Source organism: Marmota monax, unplaced genomic scaffold (genome assembly GCF_021218885.2).
Source record: "Marmota monax isolate L192 unplaced genomic scaffold, Marmota_monax_Labrador192_F-V1.1 WCK01_AAM20220418_F8-fsc01781, whole genome shotgun sequence".
Taxonomy (NCBI): domain Eukaryota; kingdom Metazoa; phylum Chordata; class Mammalia; order Rodentia; family Sciuridae; genus Marmota; species Marmota monax.
In genome coordinates, this window is record NW_026694700.1 from 4893 (window position 1) to 32510 (window position 27618).

The window sequence follows — 27618 nt, forward strand, 5'->3', positions numbered from 1 at the left end:
CATAATAGAGAGGGGAGGGAGCTAAATGAAGAATGGAATTGAGAGTGTTAGGTGCAGGACAGGCTGGTCTGTAGGGCATGCCAAACAAAGTTACCTGCAGGATGACCTGGCTTCTCAAGCCCTCTGTCTGGTTCTTTATCACCTGTTTGCTTCAAGCCCAAATGCCCAAGCCCCCCGCTCAAGGCTGAACACTTAATCCCCCTTGTGCCAACAAGGCAGCTTGTAGACCCAGAGACCCCATTCGATTTGGGCTATAAAAACTCCCTGTGCCTGTTCCTTCTCTCTATCATAAAGTTCATGACTCAGGTGGGTAAAAAATTTCTAATCAAGCTTTTAACCAGCTTCTCCTCAGGAACTACCAACTCCTGGCTACTGATGGTACCTCCAGTCCAGACCTATGCCTAATGGACTGACATCATCATGGATCTGTGGTGGCAAGGAACGTTCCTTGATCTGGTTCCTGAAGTTATACCAGTCCTCTCTGCCCTCCTGAGGGGGCTCCTTACTTTCCTCCTCTCTGATTCTCCCACAGCACCCCATCTCAGCAGGAAACAGCCAGAATGAGTCAACGCCCACTCTCATTTAATAACAAAGACAGGGGGGGAATGTTGGGATTCCCTAGGTCTCCAAAGAACATCCCCATCCCCCAAGGACAGCCGTCCAATGGTGAGCCCTGCTGGCTCACATGATCCTTACCACCAATCAGACTAGCCCTGCTGGCTCACATGATCCTTACCCACCAATCTGACTAGCCCTGCTGGCTCACATGATCCATACCACCAATCTGACTAGCCCTGTTGACTCACATGATCCTTACCCACCATTCAGACTAGCCCTGCTGGCTCACATGATCCTTACCCACCAATCAGACTAGCCCTGCTGGCTCACATGATACTTACCCACCAATCAGACTAGCCCTGCTGGCTCACATTATCCTTACCCACCAATCAGACTAGCCCTGTTGGCTTACATGATCCTTACCCACCAATCAGAAAGCACTTCATGCCAACTGTCAAACCTTTCAACTGTTAAACTGTCATATCTGTCAAACCACCCCTGGCTCTATAAATATGCAGAGCTGTTCCTCAATAAACGGGCATTTTTTCCAACAACGAGCCTTGTTCATTCTTTCATGGACCTGGCCTGACTGGCACAGCACACTGCCACCTCCTTGTCTCTGATTGCCCCTAGAGTCCTGGAGCCCCGGGTTTCTAGCCATTTGTCCCTTTGCTGAAGGACTTGCCAGCTCCTCCCACCTTCTGTTCCAGATGAAGGAGGAGGGGTTCAGGCAGCTCTTCACCGCCTTTGGCGCACTGACTGACTGCAGCCTCAAGTTCACCAAAGATGGCAAGTTCCGCAACTTTGGCTTCATTGGCTTCAAGTCCGAGGAGGAGGCCCAGGCTGCACTGAACCACTTCAACAAGAGCTTTATCGACACGTCCCGGATCACAGTGAGTGGGCCCTGCCTGCCTGTCCAGAGTGTCACCCACCGCTCCACCTGTCAGCGACACTTGGGTCCCAAGGCTGTCCTTTTTAGGCCCTGAGGCCTTTGGCCTTCCTCAGTGGTTCCCGCTCTTCTCTGTGTAAGACTCTCCCAGGAGCCAGTCAGACTGCTGCTGGGCCCGCCATGGGCTCTGGCTCAGTGCGGGAGTCACGCAGAAGAACAGGCCTTCTGGAGCCTCGGTGGCACCTGTGCTGCTGGCCAGGAGGGCACTTGAGCCACAGGTGTGTGTCCTTCACTGCCCAACAGCAGGCGCTCAGGACCCACCGGTGGTCCCTATCCTCAGGAGCACTGGCAGACGCAGTTGCTGAGTTCAGAGTGGTCACTGGGTCAGGGACCCTGGGACAACTGAGCAGGACCCACCCTGGCGAGGGAGGGGTCAGGAAAGTTTCTTGGAGGAGGAGGTCCCACAAGGGTCACCCACAGGTGTTCATTGACATGATAAAACATCTCCAGCCCTTTGCTGAGAAGGGAAAATCCAAGATGGAGCAGCATAGAGCCTAGGCAAGAGACAGCCTCACCTCTCGCTCTGTGTGGTGTGGGCGTGGTGGCCTGCGGGGTCACCAGGCGTGGTGGTTCATCTTTGGTGACAGGAGTTGGAGTCACAGCCTTTTGACCTTCATCATAGACTTAAGGGACTGCTGTGGAAGTCCACGCAGCCAGGATGTGACCAAATGGCAGGCTCTTTCTTTGTGGAGGGTGGTGGGTGACCAGGGCATCCTTACCTGTCTGGGAGTTGTCACTCCTGGCTCCCAGCAGGACCGGCCCTCACCAGGGTCACCTCTGAGAGTGCGTTGGAGGCTTTGGTCTGGAGAGGTCTGGCTCAGGCTTCATCCTCAGCACACTCCTGGCCCCGGGGCCACCCTGTCTCCTGTTACCTGGGAGGTTCTCCCAGACCAGCGGAGTTTGCCTCACGGTCACTGGTGATCCCAGGAGCACGGGCATTGTTGGGAGTCTCCCTGAGAACTCCCCAGGCCTTTCAGACCTGGTGGAGGGCAAATTGCCAGTGGGCGGCTAGAACTCCCCAGGCTTTCAGATAAGGAGCCCCTAAAGGAACATCGCAGAGGCCAAATTGCCAGTGGGTGGATAACAAGTTGTTTTGAAAACCTTCTAATTGGCCCTCCCATCTTCCGTGATCGTGGACAGCTCGTGCCCCCCATGAATCTTATGCAGGGCAAACTTGCGTGCACCTTAGGTGATGACCTGACCTTTACTATGATTGGCCCCGGGAGCTTCCTGGTTTAAGATAACTGACTCTCACTTTCTATATAAGCTAGCACCAGCTTGCAGTAAAGGGCTTCATCTTTGTCACTGCTGTCTGTGTGTGTGCATTTTAATCTCTGACAAGAACCTTGGCCTTTCAGGTGTCTCCTGCACCCGCCCTTGCTAATCACTGGCCTACATCATCTCATTTTGTCCTTAGAGCCACCATTTGGCATGGATGCTCCTGAGTCCCTAGTCTCTGTCCCTGAGGGCCTGGGTCACCTGGGGCAAGTTGCTTCACATCTCTGTGCTCCAGTTTTCTGGTCTTGAATTGGGGAGAGCTGTGGCTTCACTGCCCGCTGTCAGGAGACTCAGGGTGTCCACAGTCCTCATGGAGCACTCGGGTGCTGCGTGGAGCTCCCCAGTAGATGGTAGCTAGTGTAGTGATGTCACGGAGGACAAAGCCAAGGCGAGGTGGTACTCCTCTGCTTCCACTCTACTAGTGGCAGCTGCCTGTCTGAAAAGCCCAGGTTCCCAGGTGCCAAAGGGCAGGACCCTCAGGATTGTGGCTGTCACAGCAGGTGTGACAATCGCCCTTTCTCATGCAGGTGGAATTCTGCAAGTCCTTTGGGGATCTGACAAAGCCCCAGCCTGGAGCAAACATGCCCAGAGACCAAGGCAGCCCGAGCAGCCCTCACAAGGCTCTGTCCCCCCGGAAATTAAGAAGGTATGCAGGTGACCGTGCCAGCACCAGGCCTGTGTGGGCAGGCGGTGGCTCTGGAGGGGTCTGCAGTTCCATCTGTATTCCCCCTCCCGTGTGGCCCTCATCCTCTGCCTCTGTTTTTAGGATGATAAGGAGAAAAAGGCCCCATGTGAACTGGAGCAGGTGAGTCTGTCCTGTTGACCGAGAGGGCGGGGGTAGCCGGTCGGAGGGGTGCAGGCTGGTCCAGAAAGCAGAGCCCACACCTCGAGTGTCCTGCCATGTCCCTGTGGACTCGGGGTCCACCAGAGATGGGGAGGATGCTCGCCTTGCCGGGAGTTCACAACACCGAGCCCCTGTGAGTCTCCTCTGCCTCTTCTGTGTCCCTGCTGCCCGCCTCTGGTGCCCCCAGCTGAAGGAAGACACCAAGTTCCAGGAATTCCTGTCAGTTCACCAGAAGCGGACACAGGTGGCCACTTGGGTGCCCTGGACATTGAGCCCCCAAAAGGGAAGAGCAAGCCGACCAGTGACTACCTGAACTTTGACTCTGATTCTGGGCAGGAGTGTGAGGAGGAGGCCGCCGAGGAGGAGCTGGGAGGTGAGGCTTGGGCGCTGTGCCTTTGCACCTGTGTCTCTCAGCTGCAGCCCTGTGGCCCACCAACACGTGCTGGCAGGCACTGGCTGCCCCTCCCTCAGACACCAGGCCTGGGGCTGTCCACACATGGCTCGGGAGCTTTCTAGTGGGGGGATGAGGTCACCTGCAGACAGGTCTGCCATGACTAGTCCTGGTCACGTGCTTGCCAGTCGGCAGTGTTCACCGATTGCATGCTGCATGCTGGGCTCTGGGGATGTAGTGCTGAGCCATATACAGGAATCCTGCCCCATGGCGCTGTCAGCTGTCATTGTGGTGAGAGGAGAGCAGTAAACAGATGAGCACCCAGGGACGCGTGATGATGTCACAGCCGCTATGGAGAGGAAGCAGGAGAGCTTGGGAGGGAGCTGCCAGGGAAGGCCTTGCAGGGTGGGTGAGCCTTTGTCCTCTCAGGCTCAGCGTGCTGGGGCAGCTGGTGGCCAGTGACTGGCTGCAGTATGGGATGGCAGGTCTGGTTGGGGGTTGGTCAGGCTGGCTGAGGGCAGAGGATGTGAACGTAGTGTCACCTGTGCACCTGGCAGGGTTTCTGTGCTAAGCTGCAATCTGGAGGATTTGTGGGACGAGGTGGGACACGTAGCTGGGGGCAGAGGGGGTCACAGACCAGGGCACAGCATCACAGGGGCTCAGAACAGGGGAGCGCGCGACTGCAGGGCAGACTGGCTCTGGGCACTGGGGCAGGGAGGGTGGGGCCCAAGGAGCTCACACAGGCCTGGAGCGGAGGGGCTGGGGCTCCATCCTCAGCATCCAGAACTCACGGGTGGGGGTGTGAGGCTAGAAGGACAGTCATGACAGCCGAGCAGGCACACTCCTCCCTCCTGGCTGTCTCTGTAGCACCCCTCAAGAGCCAGCATATCACCAGGTGTCCCCTGTAAGCCGTTCACACCTGCGTGCTTCCCGCAGGTGAGTTAGCCACGGGCCCAGCACTGGAGCTGGGCTGGGGTGAGGTCCTAATGTTTGGGGTGTTTGCTGCCTAAGTAGAAGATCGAGCGTGGCTCCCACTGGGGTTATGTGGGTGGCCCTATGAGATGATGGGTGGGTGCCGTAAAGGGTTCACTGTAGAAATGGTTCTGCTGTGTAAGTGCTTTCTGTGGCAAGTGAAGCCCCTTAGTGTACTTGACACAATTGGGAAGGTAACTGATGACTGGGAGGGGCCATCCAGAGGAGAGCCTGGCAGGCAGCAGGGAGCCATGGAGCTGTGTGTGTGGCGCGGGAGCTTCGCCCTCTCGCGGTGCCCATCAGAGGGTTTATTGGGCCGCTGGGCACCAGGGCTCTGATTGGGGTGAGTGTGGCCTCAAGCTACCCCCCAGGTTTCCAGCCCTGTGCTGCCCAAGTCTCTGGCTGCTCAGGAGGGTGACCTCCTCCCCGCCCCCTGCCCTCTCAGCAGAGCAAGGCCTGGAAGCTAAGGCAGCTGCCCAGCGGGGGCTGTCAGACATGGAGTACCTGAATCCAAGATGGTGGCAGCCGAGTCCTCTTCCTCAGAGGAGGAGGAAAGTGAGGACGAAGCTGTAAACTGTGACAGAGGCAGCAAGGAAGAGGAGTCCCCTGCTGCCCCCGACCAGCCAGAGCAAGGGAGCCCAGGGACCCTGCCTGGGAGGGGGAGGCCGCAGGAGCCCTGAGCCCAGGTACGTGCCTGCAGGAGGGACAGCGGGGATTGTGTGCCTGTCTGGGTGTGGCCCCACAGCTGGGGGTGTGAGGCGGAGGAGAGCCCAGCAACCCGCCATGCACTCCCTGATCCTCTGGGCTCATTGCCTGCTACACGGGAGGGGTGGCCTGCCGGGGCTCTGGGCACGAGTGAGGTGGTGACGGCTGGGTTACTTGGTGTTCAGTCACAAGGCAGGCAGGTGTGGGTGGGCTCCTCGTTGATGGACAAGCCTGCTATAACTGGATGCTGTCACAGTCGCTCGGCAGGCGTTCTCCTACCTCCATTATATAGGTAAGAAAACTGAGGCCCAGAGAAGGGAAGTGACAGGTCAGGCCCCAGGCCCGGGTCTGCCAGGCTATGAAGTTGAGATTGTAAAGGTGGACGCGACTCCCACCTGGAGTCCTGTCCAGGGCATGCGTCCCAGTTCCTTGGTTGGTAGCTCCAACAAGAGGAAGGGGCTCCATCTGCCGCCTCCTCTTCCCCTTGCTCTTCTCCGCCCTCCTTTCTGATGCCCACCCTGTCCCTGTCCAGGGAGGTCAGAGGATGAGGGGTTCAGCTCTCAGCTCTGACCCAGTGTGACTGCTGGGCCCGAGGGTGCTGCAGCCCCACAGGCCTCTCTCCATCTGGAAGGGACATCCTCGCAGACATCAGTGGTAGCAAGGTCTTGGCCCAGGGGCTCCTCCCATCTCCCCTGGCCTTTGATGGCCTGGGGCACTGCTCGCTGGGCCATGGTGCCCTGAGTCCTGGCTACAGCCCTCAGAGGCAAATGGAGACCCCGCAGCCGCCACCTCCACCTCTGCCTGGACCCTGAGCCCGTGGCGGGCACAGATGCGGCACTCTCGTGCTACCCCATAGCCTCCACTCCTAGAGCTGCCATGTCCCAGTCTGTCCCCTGCCACCGCTGCCCCAGGGAATCCATTGTGGTCGTTTCTCTTTGTTCAGACAGAGAAACCAGCAAACCAGAAGGAACCCACCACAGGCCACACCGTGAAGCTACAGGGAGCCCTGTTCAGTGTCACAGAGGTAGGTGCTCTGAGGACAGGAAGATCACCTGTGGGCGCAGACTAGGGTGGGTGGGGAGCTTCTGTTGCCTGAGGCCATTAGGGTCCAGTGAGAAGGAATTGGAGGCCCAGAGGGCTGACAGATGACATCTTGGGCATCCTCAAGGAAGGAAACAAGATGGCTGCCTAGAGCTAAAAACAACAACACCAACAACAACAACAACAAAAAAAAAACGCTAGGGGAGCTTGGGCCAGGGGAAGGCCAAGTGGTCAGTGTGGTCTCTGTTGGGAGCCCTCACTCTGCTCCCATAGGGGCAGCCGTCTCGGACACAGGTTAGGGCGTAGGTATTGCTGCAGAAACAGGCCGCAGGCCAGACGGAGCATGGGCTGCAGCTATCCGGCTCTAGGTCTGCGCCAGCAAAGGACCCTGTCTTCATTTCCCTCCTGTGATGGTCAGAGAAGTTCACTACAGGAAATTCTAAAGTACACAGCTACGTGACTAGAACCTGAAAGTCACCTACAACTGGGATGACCACGTGGGTTACCGTCCACACTGACCTGCAAGCTGGGGTGTAGCCAGGTGGGTGCCAGGGTGCAATACAGTTACTGCAGGTCTAAGGACCAGAGCTGGAGGTTCCAATTGTCCTTGGCACAGTGAGCAACCCTGCTCAGCATTCCTGTGTCCCACTCAGTGGCAACCACTTTGGGGACAAGCCTTCTTAGATGTTTTTTCTGTGCACTGACACTCCCATTTTGGTTTGCAGCATCCCTGCAGCAGGAACACGCTTGCTGCCCACCACTGCCTTGTTATGTAGTCTTCCTTACTCAGGAGATGCTTTGATACACTTTCCTGATCTCTTAAAGTGGACGTGGGAGCTACTTACAATTTTGTGCTGTTAGAAATACCTCAGGGTTATACAGTGGAGGGGGTAGAGAGAGAGGAGAGGAGGGGAGGGGAGAGGTGGGGAGGGGGGAGGGTGGAGGATGGGAAAGGCAGCAGAGCACAACAGACACTAGTATGGCAATTTGTAAATCAATGGATGTGTAACTGATGTGAATCTGCAATCTGTGTATGGGGTGAAGGTGGGAGTTCATAACCCACTTGAATCAAAGTGTGGAATATGATATGTCAAGAAATTTGTAATGTTTTGAACAACCCACAATAAAAAAAAAAAAAGAAATACTGAAGCAATTCCTTGTGATTAGGGTCAGATTTTTTTTGTAGGCGGGGGTACCAATATTGAACCCCAAGGCATGTAACCACTGAGCCACATCCTCATCCCTTTTTATGTTTTGAGACAGGGTCTCAGTAAGTCACTCAGGCTGGCTTTGAACTTGTGATCCTCCTACCTCAGCCTCCAGAGCCACTGGGATTACTGGCCTGCGCCACTGTGCCCGGCCTAGTTAACTTTTTGTGAAGAAAAAATGAACCCCTGCCCTACTCCTCCTGATAAAATCAGTTTCAGATACATCAAGGATTTGAGCTGAAAAAGTTTCTTTCTAAGCAATTTGTAAAGTTTCGTGGGAAAAAAGAAAAAAAAATGGGTTAATTAACTACCTACCAGCCCAAAGCTCTGGAAGCCAGCAGCTGTGGTGAAGTCACAGTGGTTCATAGCCTAACAGAGGCAGGAGTCTGGTGTCTCTAATTTACAGAGAGAATTTTATGAAGGATTTATGACCCAACAGAAAAACAACACAAAGATCAGAAGGTTTTCAAAGAACAAGAACTCAGGTGGCCAGTGCACATGTTTGGATTCTGTCATGATTATCAAAAAACAAAATCAAAACTGGAGTTCACATTTTTCACTTGCCAAAATGGTACGCATCGTTCATGTTTGGCAGTAAACATTTTCTTGCCTTTTAGAGGGCCGCGTTGAGCTGCCCGGCAACATTATGGAGATCCAGGCCTTTGCGGAGCTGGTGCCTGGCCAGGGCTTTGCCCCCAGGTGAATCCCGGCACACCAGAGCCTGGATGCGGGAACGTTCTTGCAGCCTTCCTGTTATTATTTATAACTCAACGTGTTGTTTTGCAGTCATTGATAAGAACAAAAACCCAAATCAACCCTGAAGCTCCATTTCTGGGGAAGTGGTGTGTCCGTAGTTTTGGAGGGGAGTGGTCTACCCCTGCACAACATCTGGCCTTGGTCAGAGGTGCTCTTGATGGTAACATCTGTGGGGGGCTGCTGGCCTCTAGTGAACAGAGACCAGGTGAGGTGTGCTGTGTAAGCCCTGCCAGACACAGGACAGACCCCACAACAAAGAGTCACTAGCCCAAATGATACCAGTGCCAGGTTAAACCTGGGTTAACTCACGGGGACACGTGAAAATGGTGTAAGATGATGTATCACAGAAAAGAACATGATGACAGGGAAGACCCCCAAGGTGCCGCAGTCAGTAGAAAAGCCCAGGTGTGGAGCAGGACATGGCTTCATCCCCAGAGGAACCTAGCTTTGTGTGTGACCCACCATGCTGGCTTTCCTCTGGGAAGGGGAAAATTTGGAAAGAATCTGGTAATTGCAAACTTGGATGCAGTAATGCGAAAGCTCAGAACTTGGATGGGCTTATTCCACTGACCTGGAGCACCTGGATGTGTCCTTCTGTCCTTCTGTCACCTTGTAGGACAAGCCACGTCAGGGCAGGGCCTCAAGGGCTTACCCCAGTACCCAGTTGGGAAATGGATCTGCGGCTTTTGTTTTGCAGAAGGAGCCAGGAAGAGTGAGCTGGCCTAGGAATTAGGAACCAATTTGGTTTCCTGATTTGTACTTTTTAGTATTTGTTATAATTTTATACCCTGAATGTTCACATATTTTTAAAAATGTGTTTAAATCTCACACATGTCCAGAGAAGGGAGTAGTTAAGAAGGTCGGAGGCCTCCCTACAGTGGAACTTTAGGTTTGTCACTGTGATTAACATAGACAAATATCCGTGCTTTATAGACAAGTAAGAAAAGCCAGCTTTAACCCTAAGTATTTAAGAAAACAAGAAACAAAAAAACAACTCCTTAGGAACAAAAGACCAGATGTAATGCCTTAAATTGCTGCTGCTAATATTACTATTTTATAATTACATTATTCGTTTCTTCTTCAGTTTTTATTTCCCAGTTTTTCTTACTTTATGGTGGAGGAGAGATGAGTGTGACTTAAAGGAAGGAGAAAAACCATGATCACTTGGTTATCTTTTCTGATCCAACACTTTACTCCTTATCTCTTTATCGGATTGCATGGTTTCTTGGGGGACTGATAAGGGGCAAAACTTGTCCTTGCAGAACAATGTTCTTGAATTCCTGGTGCCCCTGAAACCAGTGGCCATTCGAATAGTGGGAAATGTGCATGGGAACAACACAGGTAAGGCCTGGAGCTGGGTGGATGTGCGGGGGAGGGCTGGCCACATGTTTGGGGAGGTCCCAAGGCAGCCTTGTCCTTTCTCCTTGTTGGGATCCTCAGTTCTGTGGATGTGGCTAATTAGTCAAGACACGGATCTCTGTCATCCTTGCCTCTGGCAGCCTGGTATATAGTGTCAGAATTTTCTCCTCCACTGTTCTAGTAGGTTCCCCTGTTCTGTTCAGGTAGATGCCCGCAGGTCTGGGTTTGCTGGGCTAAGTCCATGGGCGGCTCTGTGGGCGGGCAGTGCTCTACCTCTCTGCGCATGTGTGGTGTTGCCCCAGACCACATCTCCCCAGGTGTCCGCTCCGGGCTGTGAGCCTCCTCCCCTGGCCTTGGAGACCTGGGTCTGGCTGCCTGGAGGCAGTGAGCAGGGCTGGAAGGAAGGTGGATCTGGGAGAGGTGGGCATCTGCCCAGCCCAGTGGCCAGCTAGGCCAGAAAGCGGTAGGAGACCAGTGGCAGAATAGCCACATCTCAGAGAACCATACTAAGGCTCTGTGGCCACTGGGTGTCTGGACCCTGGGGTTGGGAGTGTCTTGACAGGAAGAGGCCACCTGGGCAGAGTGGTCAGGTCTGGCCGAGCTGGCACCCAAGGAGAAAGGTGCTCCTGCGTTGGGGTGGTCCAGTGCCCTTGCTGTGTCGCGTCTCGTCCCTCCCCTGCTCTCCCGCCCAGCTCACCAGGATGATGGTTCAGGCAGCCATTTCCTGGAGCTCAGCAGAGGGCAGTGTGAGGGGCGGGGGACAGAGCCCCTGCCCAGGTTCACAGCCCAGCCAGCCACTTAGGAGCCCTGTGACCTGGGACAGGAACTCAGCCTCCTTTCCTCGTCTGCATAAGGGGTCAGACCTGTCGTGCAGTTAGGGAGGGGTCAGGGTCAGCCCTGGATGGTGTGAGCACTGGGCACACTCAGAGTGCAGCTGTTGGTGTTGGTCCTGGTGGCGGGGCCACCGGTTCATGGCGCCTCAGAGACCAGGCAGAGAGCCAGGAGGAAGGTACCTGCCTTGTTGGGGCTCAGGGACAACATCTTGGAGGCCTTGGCACTGGAGAGAGCCAGCACCTGTGGAAGTGTGGGGGCAGAAGCTGGGCCGGGCCCTGGGGCTGCAGTAAGTGGGGGAGCCTGGGCCCAGTGGAGGCTCAGGGCTTAGGACAGCCTTGGGTTTAGAAAGGCCCGCTGGCCAGTGCAGGGAGGGCCGCAGGCAGCCGGAGGCAGTGGAGGCTTTTGCTTGTGTGGGCTGGTGGGGGAGGCTGGGGGAGATTGTGGTGGTGTAGATGGGGTGCTGCTTGGCAGCTTCACGGGTTGAGGCCCAGTGAGGTTGAGGCTGTGGAGGCCTCCGCACCTGCTTGTTGCTGTGTAGTCATGGCCTCTGGAGCTGCAGGCAGGGTGGTATGGAGGTGACCCTCCAGTGCTGGGCTGTGTCACAGCGGCCATCGTGAGCATTTCTTCTCTGCAGAACATGGTCAGGGAAGGGGTGAGGCTGGGAGGGAGGCAGAAGGGGCCTGGTTTTTGCGCCTTCACCCGCAATGCCAGGTGGGTGCTGAGTGCTCCTCCAAAGGGTGGCCAGGTGGGGTCAGCCTGATCCAGCGGCCGCACAGCCCCTAGTGCCCGCAGTGCTCCTCTGCCTGGGAAGGCTGTCCTTTCTCGTCTTCCATCCAAATGAGCTTCAGAGAGGAGGCCACAGCCAGGGCCCTTTGTTCTTGCCTCAGTTGTTACTTCTTAGACTGGGAACTTGCAGGCCTGTGGTCGCGCTCGGCCACACGGGGCAGAGTCTGTGGGGAGGGCTGACTCACGGGGCACCATCTGGAAGTGCTGCCCGAGCCCCTGTCTCTTGGGAGGCTGACCTGGACGTGGAGCATCAGAGACAGCGTGACGTCCATGGAGGTCCCACATGGGACCTGAAGGTCTGGCCATGGTGTCCTGCTCCCCAGATCCTCCCACACAGGCTGGTGCCCTGGCCACACAACAGTGCTGCGCAGGACAGGAGGGGGATTGTCCATAGGCTCCAAGTGCCCATTTGGGAAGAGGAAGACCCACATATGGGACGTGGTCACACCCTGGTGTTCAGAGTGTCCACTGCAGACAGTGTCCTCTGAGTAGGACAGAGTCACAAACACTTCTGCAGCACTAAGTGTAGCCGGTGCTGGGTAGTAGCCACCCACTGACTGTTGCCACAGTCTGGCTGGGCACAAATGCCGCAGTCTGGCTGGGCACACAATCGCGAGCCACCACACAGCTTGTAGATTCAAACAGCAACTCTTTATTCCAGAACTCACACCAGCCATCTACAAACACGTTCTGGGGAAATCCACGTTCTCTGCCCAAATCCAACTCCACTGGGCTTCTGTCTCCCAAAAAATATACTGTCTGAATCCCGTGAGAACTCACGGGGAACTTGGGCAGCAGGATATGCCCTATTCCCAGCAGGAATAATCTTAAACCTGGAACGCCCTAAACCCGATTATCCTAAACCGGGAACACCCTAATCTGCCCTGGTCCTTGAGCAAGGTCATCTACATGCAATGTCACTGCAACATGGGGTACGCTGGCAAGGAAATTGTCATACCTACTTGGCTAATGGCTCCCAGCAGACTCTTGGACCTTCAAGGCCACCCTTTGCTTGGGGACTGTTGTGCCATTCACAGGCAAGAGGAGGAGGCCTGAGTGGGTGAGTTGACCGACCCAGGGCAGGCTGCACGTGAAGCGGGATGGAGCCAGGTGCCTCTCCTCCCCCATTTAGTAGGCATGAGGGACTATGAAATGACGCCCTTGACCTTGGGCCTGGTGGCTAGCACAGCACAGCTGCTCTGTGTTCATCTGGCCGACCCCTTAGTGCCCGGCCCTTTCTCACCCTGAGATCAGGCCCAGCTCCAGCTCCAGCAGGCTGACGCCTCCCCTGTCCTCAGGTCCCCTGTCGGAGATCCACTACCCCATTGACACCCTGACCAGGAAGCCCAAGGGCTTTGCCTTTGTCACCTTCATGTTCCCTGAGCACGCGGTGAAGGCCTACGTGGCCGTGGACGGACAGGTGTTCCAGGTGAGGTGGCTTGTGGGCACCGAGTCACTGAGCCTGGCGACAGAGAAGGCCACGCCAGGTGGCTGTATGAGCAGGCGCACGTCCACGTTCTGGGTCCCAGGACCCATGGTGGCCAGCCATGTGGTCACCTCCAGTGAGCTACTTGAAGGGAAGATGCTGTGAGAGGGGAGCTTGCTGAGGTGTGTGGGTTGAGCTGCTGCTCTCCCAGTGTCCCCGTGCGGTGTGCCCAGGCCCGGGCAAGGCCACCTCCAGTGTTCCTCCATCCATCTGTTCATGGCATATTGATCTTCTGGACACTGGGCCCGACTGGCCCCAGCCATGTGCAGCTCACAGTGTCTCCTGTGCAGGGTCTGCTGGGGGAGTCGGGAGCCATGGGATGCTCCCAGAGGGTACAGTCCCCTTGGCCTGGCTGTGTCGGGTGCCCCCATCGTCAGCTGGACGGAGAGTGACCACGTGGCTTTCTGCCTGCCGTCCCCATCTCCCATCAGGGCTCATTGCTGAGTCCAGCTGGCTTATGACAAGGGGACATGATGGAGGGCGGGGCTCTGCTTACCTCCTGCTCTGTCCCCTCAGGGCAGGATGCTGCATGTGTTGCCGTCCACCATCAGGAAGGAAGCCAGTGAGGATGCAGACGTCCCCGGCTCGTCCTACAAGAAGAAGGCGTCCGAGGACAAAGCCTGCAGCTCTAGGTCCTTGTCTGCCCTGTGTGGCCTCTGCGCCCATCTAAGCTCTGCTGCCCGCCCCCCAGCCTTTCCCCAGCCGCCTGGGCCCTTTCCCTCTGTAAGGTGGGGCCTTCAGGGCCTCAGTGTCCCCGCTGCACATTGGGAGAGCGGGACTGTGCCAGCATAGGTTCTGAGGTGTCACCAAGGGCTGGGTCCCTGGCACAGAGCAGGTGCCGACACTTGTCAGGGCTTGGGTTTGCTTCACTGCAGGCCGGGAGCTTGCCCAGGACAGGAGAGCTGGCGGGGGGCGGGGAAGGCCGGCGAGGCTCTTGGCAGTTTTGGTGTCTGCGAGAGGCCTCTGTTGGTCCCTGCCTGACCCATTCTGCCTGCCCCTGCCCTCAGCTCCCATAACTGGAACACGCTGTTCATGGGGCCCAATGCCGTGGCCGATGCTATCATGCAGAAGTACAGTGCCACCAAGAGCAAGTGTTCGACCATGTGAGTGAGCAAGAGTGTCTTGCGCGCGTTGAGTCCACAGACTTCCTTCCAAATGCTGTCCACGGCCGCCCTCTGCTGTGGTCGATTCAAGCAAACCCTGGAGTGTTTTTCAGCCACTTGGCAAAGGACGTCCCTTGGTTCTGCCCATTAGCTGCTTTCTCCATTGTCCTTTACCCTCCCTCACGGCACTCGGGTCAGCGATGACCGTTGGAGGTAGAAGGCCGGCCCCGCGTGTAATTGTGAGCGTCCCAGTGGCCACGTGTGTACAAAGAAACAGGCAAAACTAGTCTTAACGAGACGCGGTCTTCAACTTGACGTCTAGAGCCTCATCAATTTGACGTGAGCAACGTAAAAAGCCACACTGTTTCTTCCCTTCTTTCCATCAATCCACTGTATTTTGTGGGTAGCACGACCTGGATCTGAACATGCCACACTTCAGGTGCCTGGTCTTGTGGTGGCTTGTGGCTGGGGAGGGCAGCCTGGCCTGAGTTGGAGGGACAGCCACAGCCTCTCAGGCCCCGCCCATGCCGTCTGAGCACTGGGGCTCAGCAGCACCAGGACAGAGGTCCCACCTTGTAGTGCCACCTAGAGGAGGCAGGGGAAGAGAGGAGGGTTTGGGGGAGCTGTGGCAGGAAAGTGGGCGGGTGGGGAGGTGACAGAAGCAAGGACTGCCTGTAATGGGGTCAAGGTCAGCGTATGCAGAAGCCCCAGGGTGCAAGTGGAGCCTCACAGAGACCTGCCCACTGCAGGAAGGGAAGAGCCCCAGGGTGGGCGGGGATGCATGGCTGTGGAGGGCAGAGAGCTGGTGTAGTGCCAGAGCATGGTCCCCACCTCAGTGTGGGTGGGCGACAGCACCCTGAATCCCCTCCACACTGGGCCTGCCCTACTGGCTAGGTCCTGCCTGATGGGCCCGGCCTCCTCTTCTCTCTCCACAGGAGACCAAGGACACTGTGGCCGTGCGCTGGCCCTCTGGGAGACTCAGCTGGTCCAAGAAGTGCGGCGCTTCCTCATCGACAATGGCGTCAGCCTGGACTCTTTCAGCCAGGTGGGTGCCTGCTGCCCCACTGACCCCACCTCTGGGGAGTCGACTGCTGCTGATACAAAGCTGGGGACAGCCTCAGGGGAGGCTGGGGTATGGGTGGGTCCTGGGCTTACTGGATCCAAACTGAGTGCTCAACTTCAGAGTTGCCCCTCCCAAGGACAGGGACAGCCAGCTCCTGGGGGCGGTGGGCTGCTCCTGGGGGCACAGGCTCCTCGCTGCTTCTGCTTCCCACGCCTGTGTCCACAGGTGGTCCGCAGTGCCAGGAAGAGCCCTCCATGCTGAGGTGCCAATCTCGATTACTGCCCAGCGGCAGGGCGCCTGGGAGGTCCATCGGAGCTGTGGTCAGTCACTGTCGGGATCTGGTGACTCAGCTGGGGCTGGGATTCGACCCCCGGGGGTCTCACCGGGTGCCCTGGGCCTTCGCCCTCAGCGGAGCTGCCTGTTGGCTGTGGAGCCAGCGGGTGGCACCTCTTCGGTCCTCCATGTGCCTGGCCACTGAGCCCCCAGGTGCACACCTTGACTAGAGGCCACCAGGTCAGTGCCAGTGTCCAGCTGAAGAGCCCTCCTGCCGTCCCTCACGTGGCCTCTCCTCCCTGCAGGCGGCAGAAAAACGAAGCAAGACTGTGATTCTGGCCAAGAACCTCCCGGCAGGCACCCTGGCGGCCGAGCTGCAGGAGACCTTCGGCCATTTTGGGAGCCTGGGCTGTGTGCTGCTGTGTGAGGGTGGCGTCACTGCGATCGTGGAGTTCCTGGAGCCCCTGGAGGCCCGCAAGGCTTTCCGACACCTGGCCTATTCCAAGGTAGGCCGCTGGGAGCTGCTGCGGGGAGAGGGCCCAGGAGCTGGTGTGCCCACTGCCCACACGGGCTCGGCCTGGCTCCATCTTGGTGCTGGTCCCGCACCCCCACCCTCCCTGAGGACGCTGCAGAAAGCACCCTCGGCCCCTGCCCAGCTCCGGCTGTCCTCGGCCTTCCTTTCCTGCCTCGACTTGGGTCTCCCTGGTTGGCTGTGGCGCCGTCTGTGCCTGTGGTGAGCTGAGGCCGGTCCTGCATGCAGGGCCGTCCGTGTGTGCACACGTGTGTATCCGCAGCACAGGGGCCTCTGGGGCTCCATGACAGGTGGCCGTGAGCCAGGTGGCCTAAGACCACACAGTGCACCTGTCGCAGTGCTGGCAGGCAGGCAGGTATCCAAGAGCAAGATGTGGCCAGGGCTTCCAAGGGCTCTGGGGAGGACCTGTCCTGCCTTTGCCAACTGCTGGGCTCCCGGTGTCCATCAGCTCCCTGTGCCACTCCCATCCCTGCCCTGTCTTTACGTGGCCTTCTTCTTGGTCCCAGATCCCTCTCCCGGGTTTATTGCCCACCCAGATAACCCTGGACCATCTCGGGGTCTTGATGGTACTTTCAGGGGATGCACTGATAGATCTTGGGGGTCTAGATGGTCATCTCTTGGGGAGACACCTTTCACCCACCACAGGTCATTTGTCTGCCAGGCCCATTGGTGCTTTGCAGGCCGTGGTCCCCAGTCACCCGCAGGCAGGCCTTCCTGGCCCCCTCCAGCCCTGGGGGGTTCCCAGCTGGGGCCCTGCCCACTGCACCATCAGGGCTTGGTGAGAACTTGGCCCGTGAGACTGCTGAGTCTCTGGTGGCCCTGCCAGGAGCCGTGCCTGTACTGCAGCCGCCCCTTCCTATTCGGGAAGGAGTCCCCATCACCAGAGTGGATGATGGCAAAGGCACTGTCCAGGCGCAGCCTCCCCTTTGACTCTGACAAGTGTTTTCTTCACTGACCATTCCCGTCAGCAGCCTCGATTGAGGCCCAGTGACCCGAAGCCACACAGCTCCTAAGTGGCACCGCCAACTGTCCGACCCCCAGGCTGCTCCCATTCCCTCCCGAGCACATTTTTTTTTCATTTTCTTGTTTGTTTTTATACCAGGGATTGAACCCAGGGGTGTTTACCCACTGAGCTTTGTCTCCAGCCCTTTTTTATATTTTATTTTGAGACAGGGTCTCACTAAGTTGCTTAAGGCCTCACCAAGTTGCAGAGGCTGGCCTCGAACTTGCTGTCCTCAAACTTGCTATCCTCCTGCCTCAGCTTCCCAAGCCGCTGGGATTACAGGTGTGCGCCACTGCGCCCGGCTGCTTGTTTTTTTTTTTTTTTTTTTTTTTTCCTGGACATAAGTAATCTTTGAGGCTTGAATGCAGTATGAAATTTGAAAAGAGTCCCAAAGGCTGTAAGTTGACAAGTCTCCCTGCCATCCTGCCCTGTAGCTACCCAGGGGCCTTCTACTGAGGTAGCTATTAGCAGTGGCTGTCTCAACCTTTTTTAAGAAACCCCTGGCACACAAGTCGCCTCTGAAAGGCAACAGGAATGCTGTTGGCTTTGCGACTTGCTGACTTGCCCTGGAGCTGCTCTGTGCCAGCAGTTCCTCCCCTTGTCACAGTCCCCATTTCATCCTCTGACTAGAGAAAGCACCCAGGGCACCTGGAACCCACCGCAGGTCAAGGCGACAGAGACGTGGCCTTTGCCTCTCAGCCTGGGCCCGAGTGTTTTCCTCAGGCACCCAGAGCTCTTGGGGTTCTGGGCTGCGCGTCTCCTGGCTCCTCTGCCCTGCCGAGCACCCATCTTCTCCACCCTGGGATGACAGCTGTGTCTCGTGACAGGGACCCACAGTGTTGGCACCTTTGCCTCTACAGTTCCACCATGTCCCCCTGTATCTCTAGTGGGCTCCAGTTGGCGTCTTCTCCAGCACAGCCCCTCAGGGGAAAGAACCCAAGAAGCATCTGCGGGAGAGAACATGGTGGAGCCAGAAACCGGCAAGAACAGGTTAATGTCCTGGGCAGGCGGGCGAGGGGTGGGCAGAGAGCCAAGAGCTGTTCAGCAGACCGCTGCTTTACAGCTTTGTTCATCCACAGACCAGCGGGTCTCGGTCTCTGATTATGCAAGTGTTAAAACATCCCTGAAAAACAGCATCAGAGCCGGGTGATGAGGCCCACGCCTGTCACCCCAGCAGCTCAGAAGGCTGAGGCAGGAGGATCCTGAGTTCAAAGGCAGCCTCAGTGAGACCCTGTCTCTAAATACAATACAGAATAGGGCTGGCCTGGGGCTCAGTGGTGAAGCACCCCTGATTGCAGTTCCTTGTACCAAAAAAAAAAAAAAAAGATATCAGAATTACGAGTCCAGGGGCTGGGGATGTGGCTCAAGTGGTAGCGTGCTCGCCTGGCATGGGTGCGGCCCAGGTTCGATTCTCAGCACCACATACAAAGAAAGATGTTGTGTCTGCCGAAAACTAAAAAAAAAATAAATATTAAAATTCTCTCTCTCTCTCTTAAAAAAAAAGAATTACGAGTGCAACGTAATGTAGCATATTTTTAGTTTGTCAGCTAACGGTTAAGGGAAGAAAACCTAGATCTCTTCATACCCAGAAGAGCCCATGAAAGTCCAGAGCTCCATAGGTGGCTGAGGGGCTGGGGGCCATGTTCTTGAAGTGGCTCAGCGCCCTCTGGTGTCCAGCGAGTACCCAGGCAGGAAAGGAAAGACCAATGTGTGTCCCCAGCCACAGGGGTGCCAGCCCCCTGGGTTCCCCCTCACAGTGGGGCATTTGAGGCAGGATGAGGTTTTCCTTCAGGACTGTGGTGCACACTGCAGGTCATGGCTTGGCCCTGGCCCTCGCCCGTCAGGATGCCAAAACCTGAGTCCCTCCCCGTCCCCCAGCTGCCCCTAGGAGACAGGCAGCTTCCCATGGAACCACGTAGTCTGGAGACCACGACCACGTCTTAGAATAGACACCTGGAGGGAGGTTCTGAGGACTGAGTTGTTTGACCCAGATGTTCAGATTTTACCTTCTGCCCACCCGCCCCACACAGGGCTTCCAGTTGCTCAGTTTACTAGGATAAGGATTTTCCTCTTAAAAATAGACTGTCTCTTGTTTACCACCCTCCTTGTTCTCGTTTATTTACAAAAAATTAAAGTGTTTTACAGTTTAAAAAAAAAAGTAGAGGAGGAGTCGTCTCTGGTCAGCCAGTGTCGGTTGGATTCTGCGGCCTTCTCTGAGCACAGGCCTTCCGCCATGCCCGAGGCTCATGTCCACTCCCCGTGGGTCTTCAGGACTGGCCGTCTGTGCTGCGTGAGGTGACCGCCCCTCGCGGCTGGCTGCTGCCTGAGTTTGTTCCCACCAGAGGGTCCACTCCACAGCAGCATCTGCCTTGCTGACCACAGCACCCTGTGGAGTGCCAGGCCCCGGGAGTGACAGAGGGCAGAGTGGCACCTGCTCCCTGCCTGCTGGCCTGCCCTCCACGTCCTTCCACTCAGGAGCCACTGCTGGGGAACTGGCTGCCATGCTGGTGACGTGGGCAGTGCCGTCCTCGGCCCCTGCTCTGGGACTGGGCCGGCTGCCTCTTCTCAGGCTGTTTCTGACCCTGACAGAGAGAGTGGTGCCCACGCACCCTCCTGAGGACGCGGGAGATGCAGCCTACTGGCCACCGACACCCCCACGTGGTGGGAACACCTGTCTGTAACCGGTGGCTGCTGCCCATGGTGACCAAGACAGGCGTGGCATGACTGTCCCCAGCATCTCTCGGCTGGTCACAGGTAGTGTCAGAGGGAGGCCTTGATGGCAGACGGGCTCTAGAGCATGAACAATGGCTTCTTGGCACCCGTGTCTGGACCCTGTCAGAATGCTCCTCTGTCCCCGGTCCCCCAGTTGGTTTTGAGGTCCTGTCCCCTGTCCTCAGGTGGGTGTGGAGTGTCCCGACAGTGTCCAGCCACTTGGAGGGGCTGGCTTCTGCTCACTGGCTGACAGAGGAGGCCTCAGCCTGGATCTGCTCCAGGACGTGGTGCGACGTCCACCCGCTGGCCTCACGTCACCTCCTGGGTCAGCGCCCTGAGCCCGTCTTTCTCTTCTGACCATGTTGCCTACACAAGCCCCCGTCCTGGTCCCCTGAGCTGTGCCCTCTCCCCTGCATCTCCCCACCCCACTCTCTGCCTGTTGTTCCAGATGTCATCTTCCCCAGGATGACAGGAGGGGGACCAGGTGCCATGTCTTGGGCTGGGCGGGGCAGGAGGGCAGCTCTGGCATCTCTGCTCTCTGTTCTGGTCTCCAGGGGGGCGGCCGTGTTATCTCGCCACCACCAAGACCCGCGCCTCCAGATAAAGAGCTCCGGGTTGGGGCGGTCCTGGAAAGCTGCTGGTGACTGATAACAGCCCTGCCGGCAGCCGAGGGAGCCTGGAGGGGGCAGCATGCACATTCCGTGCCTGATTGTAATGAAGCCCGAGCCCTGGATCTGCCTGTGTGCCACAGTCCACCTCTCAGCCACCGATATCCACGCCTGGCTTGGCCTCTAGAGGTGCAGCTAGCAGTGTCTCAGGCAGGTGGCCTTGAGTCTCTAGGGCCAGCTGTGGTCCTTGTGGTGTCACGGTCACTCCTGGGGTGGTGTGGGACATCAGGGATCAGCGTTTCTCAGTGATGCACAAACAGCAGCTCAAGAGCATCCTCAGGAGTAAAGGCCCTGGAGCTGAAGGCCCAGCCAGGACCATCTAGTTCAGATTGGAGACTGAACTGAGCTTCAGAGAGGCTGCTTCACTGTCCTGAGGTCACACAGCTCATTAGAAGCACACCCAGCGCACAGGACTCCTGTCCCAGCACCTGAGTGTAGAGCCGTGATTGGGGTCAGTCCTCTCAGGTCTGGATCCTGGCCTCACTCCTGCCAGTGGGTGAGTCCTGTAGCCTGTCTGTGCCTAGGTCATGAGACATGAATAGAAGCTTCCCGTTGGGTGGTTTGAAGGTCTGACTGGGACAGTGAGACCCTGCAGTACAGGGCCCCATGCTTGATGCACCTGCCTGCTGCGAGTGTGTGGGTTGGGGTCCCCACTCCTCCTGCTCCCCGTCGCTCACTTGGTGGACGGTACTGAGCGCCTCCTGTCTTTGGTCCTCAACATGCAGACAGAGCCACTTGGAGCTGTCCCCAGCCAGGCCCCAGGGAGACAGAAGGGAAAGGGAAATACAGGGTGGGATGTGACTTAGAGGGTTTTTGTTGTTGTTGTTGTTGTTGTTTGTTTGTTGTTTTTTAATTATTTTGGCTTTAAGCACAGAGGGCAGTGAGGTCAGGCCTGGGGTCAGTAGGCTCCATGTGTCCAGACTGACACCCGGCTTCTGCAGCGAACCCCTCAACGGCTCCATGCCCCATTTCTTCCTTCTATAAGTGGAGCAAGAACCAGCCTAGCTGCCACCTCGGGAGGCCTGGGGGACTGACCATCACTCACCCCTCAGAGCGACCCAGGTCTCCACATGGCAAACTTGGGAAGACAGTGTTGGGCAGGGCTATGTGATGGCTCAGAGCCTGGCTGGCAGCCGAGGTCCCCAGGCCCTCAGCCACCCATCTGAATGTGCCATCGGGATGGGTGGGTGGCGTGGGGGCCTGGCACAGGCCAGCGCACTGGGAGCAGCACCTGATGGCAGTCTGCATGCCCCCTGCTCCCCGTTCCTGCGGTGGGCGCACAGCCCATAAGGAGCTGCGCCTGCGCAGGTACCACCTGGGAGTGTAGGGGCTGCATGTTCCTCTTTCCAGGTGTTCTCCAAAGTGGGGGCCATGAGGAACTGCTCCATCTCCAGGAAGAAGAACACAGCAGGTACCCTGTTCTTGTGGAAGGATGTGGTTCTGGAGAGTCCACACCTTGGGGGTGGCAGGCTTATGCAGAACAGCCCTTCCTCTGCTGGAGGCCCCTGCTGTGCTGTTGGAGAGGTCCCTGACCCAGGCTCTGAGTCAGAGCCTTTGTTGGCCCTCAGGTGGTCCTGAGCTGTGTGAATGATAGGCAGCAGCAGCACCCATCAGCACCCATGAGCACCCAAGGCCTCCCTTGTTCCCACGCCTTGGCACCCAGGAAATCCTCAGGCGTAGCAAAAAGGATGGATTGTGGGCTTTCCCCTCAGTTCCAAGGGAAATGACCCCGATGTAGAACTTCTAGAACATTCTACCACATCAGTAATACTGCACCTCCATGGCTAGTAGGTAGTGGGGCAGGCATAGGCCCCCTGGCCCCTCCGTCAGCCCTGGACCTTGTCCAGACGCAGTTGTCCTCTGACCACATGTTGTCCAGCCCTGAGTCTTCAGAGCATGAGCAGGGATGGTCCTTTGTCATTTTCACAGCCATGCAGTCCTGTCCAGAAGCCCTTGGCCTTGCAGAATTGGTGGGTGCAGAATTGGGTGCAGAATTGGTGTGGTGCAGTGTGAGTCAGCTCAATACTTTCCTGGGTGCCTGTGTGTGTGGCCGTAGTGACTGCTGCTCCTTCATTCCCAATAGGCCCTGGGCCACCAGGTAGTGGGCACCCAGGACAGTAGACCAGAGGAGGTGCCATCCCTGTCCCCAGGCACCTGCAATAGCAGGGGGACATATGAGCTGGTGGCTTCAGGGCAGGAGGCTGTAGCAGGAGGGCCATGGTAGGACTGCGGTCTCCAAGTCAGACTGGGGCCTGGAGGCAAGGAGGCCAAGCAGCCTGGTGGCAGAGGCTGAGGCGGGAGGTGCCCTGCAAAGGGAGGCAGACTCCCGTTGAGAAGTGGCTTCTGTGCCCGGCAGAGGTTTGGACTGTGGCTTGGTGGGCAGCCACCGAGAGTTTTAGCAGACACTTCTGTGGCATAGAAGTTAGAGTCCCTTGCCTCCGACTGCTCAGGCTGCTGGAGCGGAGGGCCACGCCTGGGTCCTTCATCAGCAAAGACAGCCTGCCTTAGGGTTCTGGAAGCCAGAAGCCCAAGGCTAGGCATTGGCAGCAGTGGCTCCTTCTGAGGGCTGGGTGGGGAGGGGCGGCCTGTCCAGCCCTCCCTGGCTGTGATGGTGTCTCTGTGCCCACAGGGGGCTTTCCTGTGTAGGCCTGTCCTGGGTTCCATCCCCACACACCTTTTAAAGGACACACACACACACACACACAGAGTCAGAGAAGCAGACCCCCCTGGGATGGGCTGCTGGTGCTCCTGCCCTCCCACCTCGGAGGAGTGGGGAGCCAGGTGGAGTCATGGCTCTTGGCCCTCCCCAGGGGGACTTTCTATCTGAGACCTGGAGCCAGATGGGAGGGTCCGGAATCCCCACCAGGAGGCAGCCCTGGGTGCCCGACAGCGTGTGGGCTTATCCTGTGCACTAGGTATGGAGGGGCTGTCCTGGTGGAGGGCCCCCTGGTCACCGAGGTGGTCATCCCTGTCAGTCCCGCTCCCTCCCGAAGGCGGGATTCCATGATGAAGTTAATCCTCATGTCAATCATCGGTTAATTAACAGTCCTGAGCCTCAGGTGGCGGGCTCAGCGAGAGGGCTAGTCAGAAGGTGGGCCTGGAGAGGAGCCATGGGGGGGGGAGTGGAGGTCCTGGGCTCACTCTGTGCCCCACTGGCTGGGGGCTCCCCCTCTTTCAGGGGTGCTGCTTTCCATGGGATTTGGATTTGTGGAGTACCAGAAGCCGGAGCAAGCCCAGAGAGCCCTCAAACAGCTGCAGGTAAGTGGGGCTCAGAGCTGAGGTCTGGGGCGGGCCTCGGCAGGTGGCAGGGGCTGTTGGCCTCTTCTGCTGGGGTATCGCGGGCGCTCACGTCCTGCTGGCCCATCCTTCCGGGTTCTCCAGGGACCACGCCCAAGAGAATGAAGAGCCCCTCACCCTCCAGGGTCACTGTCCTTCATCTATTCCACTCACACTCCTTCCCTGTGGGCCTGGTTTCTGACAGGCACCGGGCTAGGCCTGGAGAGACCTTCCTCTTTCTGGGGTGAACAAACAAAAGCCCAGATCATGAGAAAAGCTTGGATACGGGGGCTGGGGACATGCTCAGTTGGTAGAGTGCTTGCCTCGCATGCACAAGGCCCTGGGTTCCATTCCCAGCACCACACACAAAAGGCTTGGATAAAAATAACTTGAGAAGTGGGGCTACCTAAGGTCATGTGGGCAAAGGGGGCCTCTCTGAGGAGCAGATGGTTGACCTGACCCTACTGACATGAAGTCAACTGCACAGAGACCTGGAGGGAAAGCTGTATAGGAGCCGAGAACAGCAAGTGCAAAGGGCCTGTGGCATGGACTCTGAGGTTAGAGTAGGCAGAGTGTGTGGTGGGGTCAGGTGAGGTGAGAGGTGTTCAGGACTAGGTTCACAGGCCCTCTTAAAGGACTGGAATCCAACCTGAAGGCTGAGCAAGACTCTGGTGGGTTTGGAGCACACAGGGAAGGGTCTCATTTATCCTCTAGGACGGTCTCCAGCTACTGTGTGGAGATGGGATGAGAAGAAGGGGAATAGGCAACCCTGTGGTCACCAGAGCTCTGTAGCCTGGACCAGGGTGGGGGCAACAAAGGTGGTGGAAGGGGCTGAGAGAGTTTGGACAGATCCACATCCTGTGCTACCGCCTGGGCCCAAGTCCTGGGGTAAATGGAACCCTTGGCAGGAGGAGGGAGCTGTGGCCGCAGAGCACATGGCCTGGGATCTCTGCCACCCCCTGGGGAGCCGCCCTCACTGGCAGTGACTGCAGCTCCCTCACTGAGGACCACGGTGCTGGGACTGGGTTCTCAGGGCTGTGGACACAGTGAGCCCACAGGCCCTATGCCCTTGAGTGCTGTAAGGTCAGTGCTGCCACACGGCGCAGGGGACATCATGAGCCTGGGTCTCTGTGGCCGCCAGCTGCTGAGCCATTTTGGGGAGGCCCCTCTGTGCCTGCCATCCCCACCCCTTTGCCAGGGAGCAGGCGGTCTCCCACCCTCTAGCCACGGCCCTGCTTTGGGGACACGCAAGGACACGGTGAACAGTGAGGACAGGGGATGAGCTGTGCTGTCTCCTCTCCAGGGTCACATCGTGGACAGCCACAAGGTGGATGTGCGGATCTCAGAAGGAGCCACCAAGTGAGTCTTCAGTGCCTCCCCTTTCCCATGACGCCCCTGTTCTTTCTGTCCCTGGAGCTGGCCTCCCGAGGGTGTCTCAGCCCTTCCACGTCCCATGTCCCTTCCACCTGCCCCCCCGCCCTCTAGGGTTCTTCCTGATTGGGGTTGGGGGTCTTCGCCACACCTGCTCCCTGCTGAGCTGGGGCAGTGCTGATGACTTGGGGGATGTTTCATGCACCTTCTTTGAACCCCGGGGATTACGCGCCGCTGGAGGTTGGCCAAACCTCTCTGGAGGCTGTGGCCCTCGCCCTTCTGGGCTCTGGGGCAGCCTTCCTCGGGCTGCACAGCGGTGCCAGAGGCCTCAGCAGTTCAGCAGGTGGCAGGTGGAGGCAGACGCGTTGGCCCAGCGACCCAGGTGTCCGGAGGGCGAGGTCTGCTCCTGGGCGTCCTGGGCACACGTCCCAGTGAGCCAGCGCACTCTGTGGCTCCTGATGGAGGTGGCACGTGTCATGTGCCCCTGCTTGCCATTATCATCAGTGTCACCCACCTGCCTCCAGTGTAAAACCTACTGCTGCCAGCAGTCTGGAGCTGGGGGAAGGCATTTATTTGGTGATTTCCAGCAAGTTGGTCGGGTATGGGACGCCTGTGCTGGGCCTCCTTAGCCAGAGGAGGGTTGGGTTGGGGCCCAGGAGGGTCGCAGGGTTCCTGAGGGGGACTTGGGAGCCCAGACCTGGAGCCCAGACCTGGAGCCCAGAGCCTCAGGTTCTTATCCAGGGACAGGTGACCTGGGTAGGGGACTTGGCCTGTAGAGTACAATGTGACACCTGGGGGTGGAGCCTCCAGCATGCGCCTTGCTCACAGCTCAGTGGCGGCCTCTTCCCAGTGCCTTGTCCCCAGGGCCAGCCCGAGGCAGCCTCGCCAGCTGCTGCAGCCTGGCCGATGTTCACATCATTTTATTCTAAGCTGTGTTGAGCCCTGCTCCCCAGACGCTTTCGGCCCTGGGTGGCGTTTGCTTATGGGATTTGCATCCTGGGGACGCTGCTGCTAGGACCTCCTGCAGTGGGGGTGCCCCGAGTCCTGTGTCTGGCCTGGAGTCGTTTGGCACGCGTGGCGGATGGCGAAGTGCACTGGTCATCCCTTGCTGCGTGATGGACACCCTGGGACCCGCAGCTTCTGCAGTAGCAGGTTCTGTGGTCGGAGCTCGGCAGCCCTGCTGGGTTCTGGCTCAGGTCTCCTTTGGAGCTGCAGTAGGTGCCACCTGGGTCGCAGCCCCTGGAAGGCCCACTAGCAATCAGGACTCGGCCTCTGAGGGGGTGCACACAGGGCCATGGATGGGCCCAGGCCCTCACCTGGGGCTTCTGCCCTGGACGGCTCGATTGTCCTTCCAACATGGTGGCCAACTTCCCCAGGACGAGGCCCAGGAGAAAGCTGGAGGGTTGGCCAAGGTGACCTGTACCCTCCCCTCCTCTCCAGGCCAGCCCTGACCTCTGCCCGGAAGAAGCAGCTTCCCCGAAGCAGACCTCGTCCAAGATCCTGGTGCGGAAAATCCCCTTCCAGGCTGACCGCAGGGAGATCCGCGAGCTCTTCAGGTGAGCTCTGCCGCGGGAGGGTCGTGGCCGCCTGGGCAGGGCCGCCGCTGGCTGGGCTGTTCTCATGGGTCAGCACTGTGGGGTTCAGAGGTCATCTTCTGGCTGCCTTGATTCATCTCCTGTGACCTCGGAAAAGTCAAAACATCCTTCCTCGGGTGGGAGGGGGGCGAGCCAGTGTCCCCCTGGCTACCCAGCAGCTGCAGGAGGCAGGTCAGCATCGCTGGTGACCCAAGGCAACTCTGCTGAGGCTCTGCCCGGAGCTGGGTCACCAGACACCAGCCTCTTGATCCAAGCTCCCAGGGCGTCATCCTTTCCAGCCGGTAGTGGACCCCTGGGCTCAGTGGCTCCTCACAGGATGCCCACCCGAAAGGCAGCAGACCACCTGCTTCCCACGCCGCCTACTAGCACAGGAGCCAGACGCGGAGGGGACAGCAACCAGTGGATTGGGGGCTGTGGGGACGCTGCTGGCCCATAGTGATTCCACAGAGGAACCCGGATTTCAGACCAGGTCCTGTCGCATTTGGAAGGAGGACCCGGCCGCCCAGTCTTAAGGGAATCTAGCAGCTGGCTCCACGCTGCACAGAGCAGAGCCATCTGCGGGGGCGGCCACTGTGTGCTCTGTGTCCAGGCTTGGCTGGGGTCTAAGAGCAATTAGGGTCTACCGTGTGGGTGACCATGGATAGGAGAGCAAAGTCCCTAGAATCACCAGTTAGCATCTGGCAAGGCAGACCACGTGCAAGAGGAGACAAGAGTGACCTGTGTGACTGTGCCCTGGGTGCCTCCCTGTGGATGGGGATCCACTCCTGCTCCCGCCCACCCTCCTTCATCTCCAGGCTCCACTGGCTGGAGCTGGTCTGGGCAGCAGGTCTCCCATGGTTCTGGTGCCCTGCCTGG

The 27618-nt window shown here is 57.9% G+C and overlaps 1 pseudogene; it reads left to right on the top strand.

Annotated features, from left to right (window-relative positions):
- Positions 1 to 1092: 1092 nt before the first annotated feature.
- Positions 1093 to 26724, top strand: LOC124078564 (probable RNA-binding protein 19; annotated as a pseudogene).
- Positions 26725 to 27618: the final 894 nt, after the last annotated feature.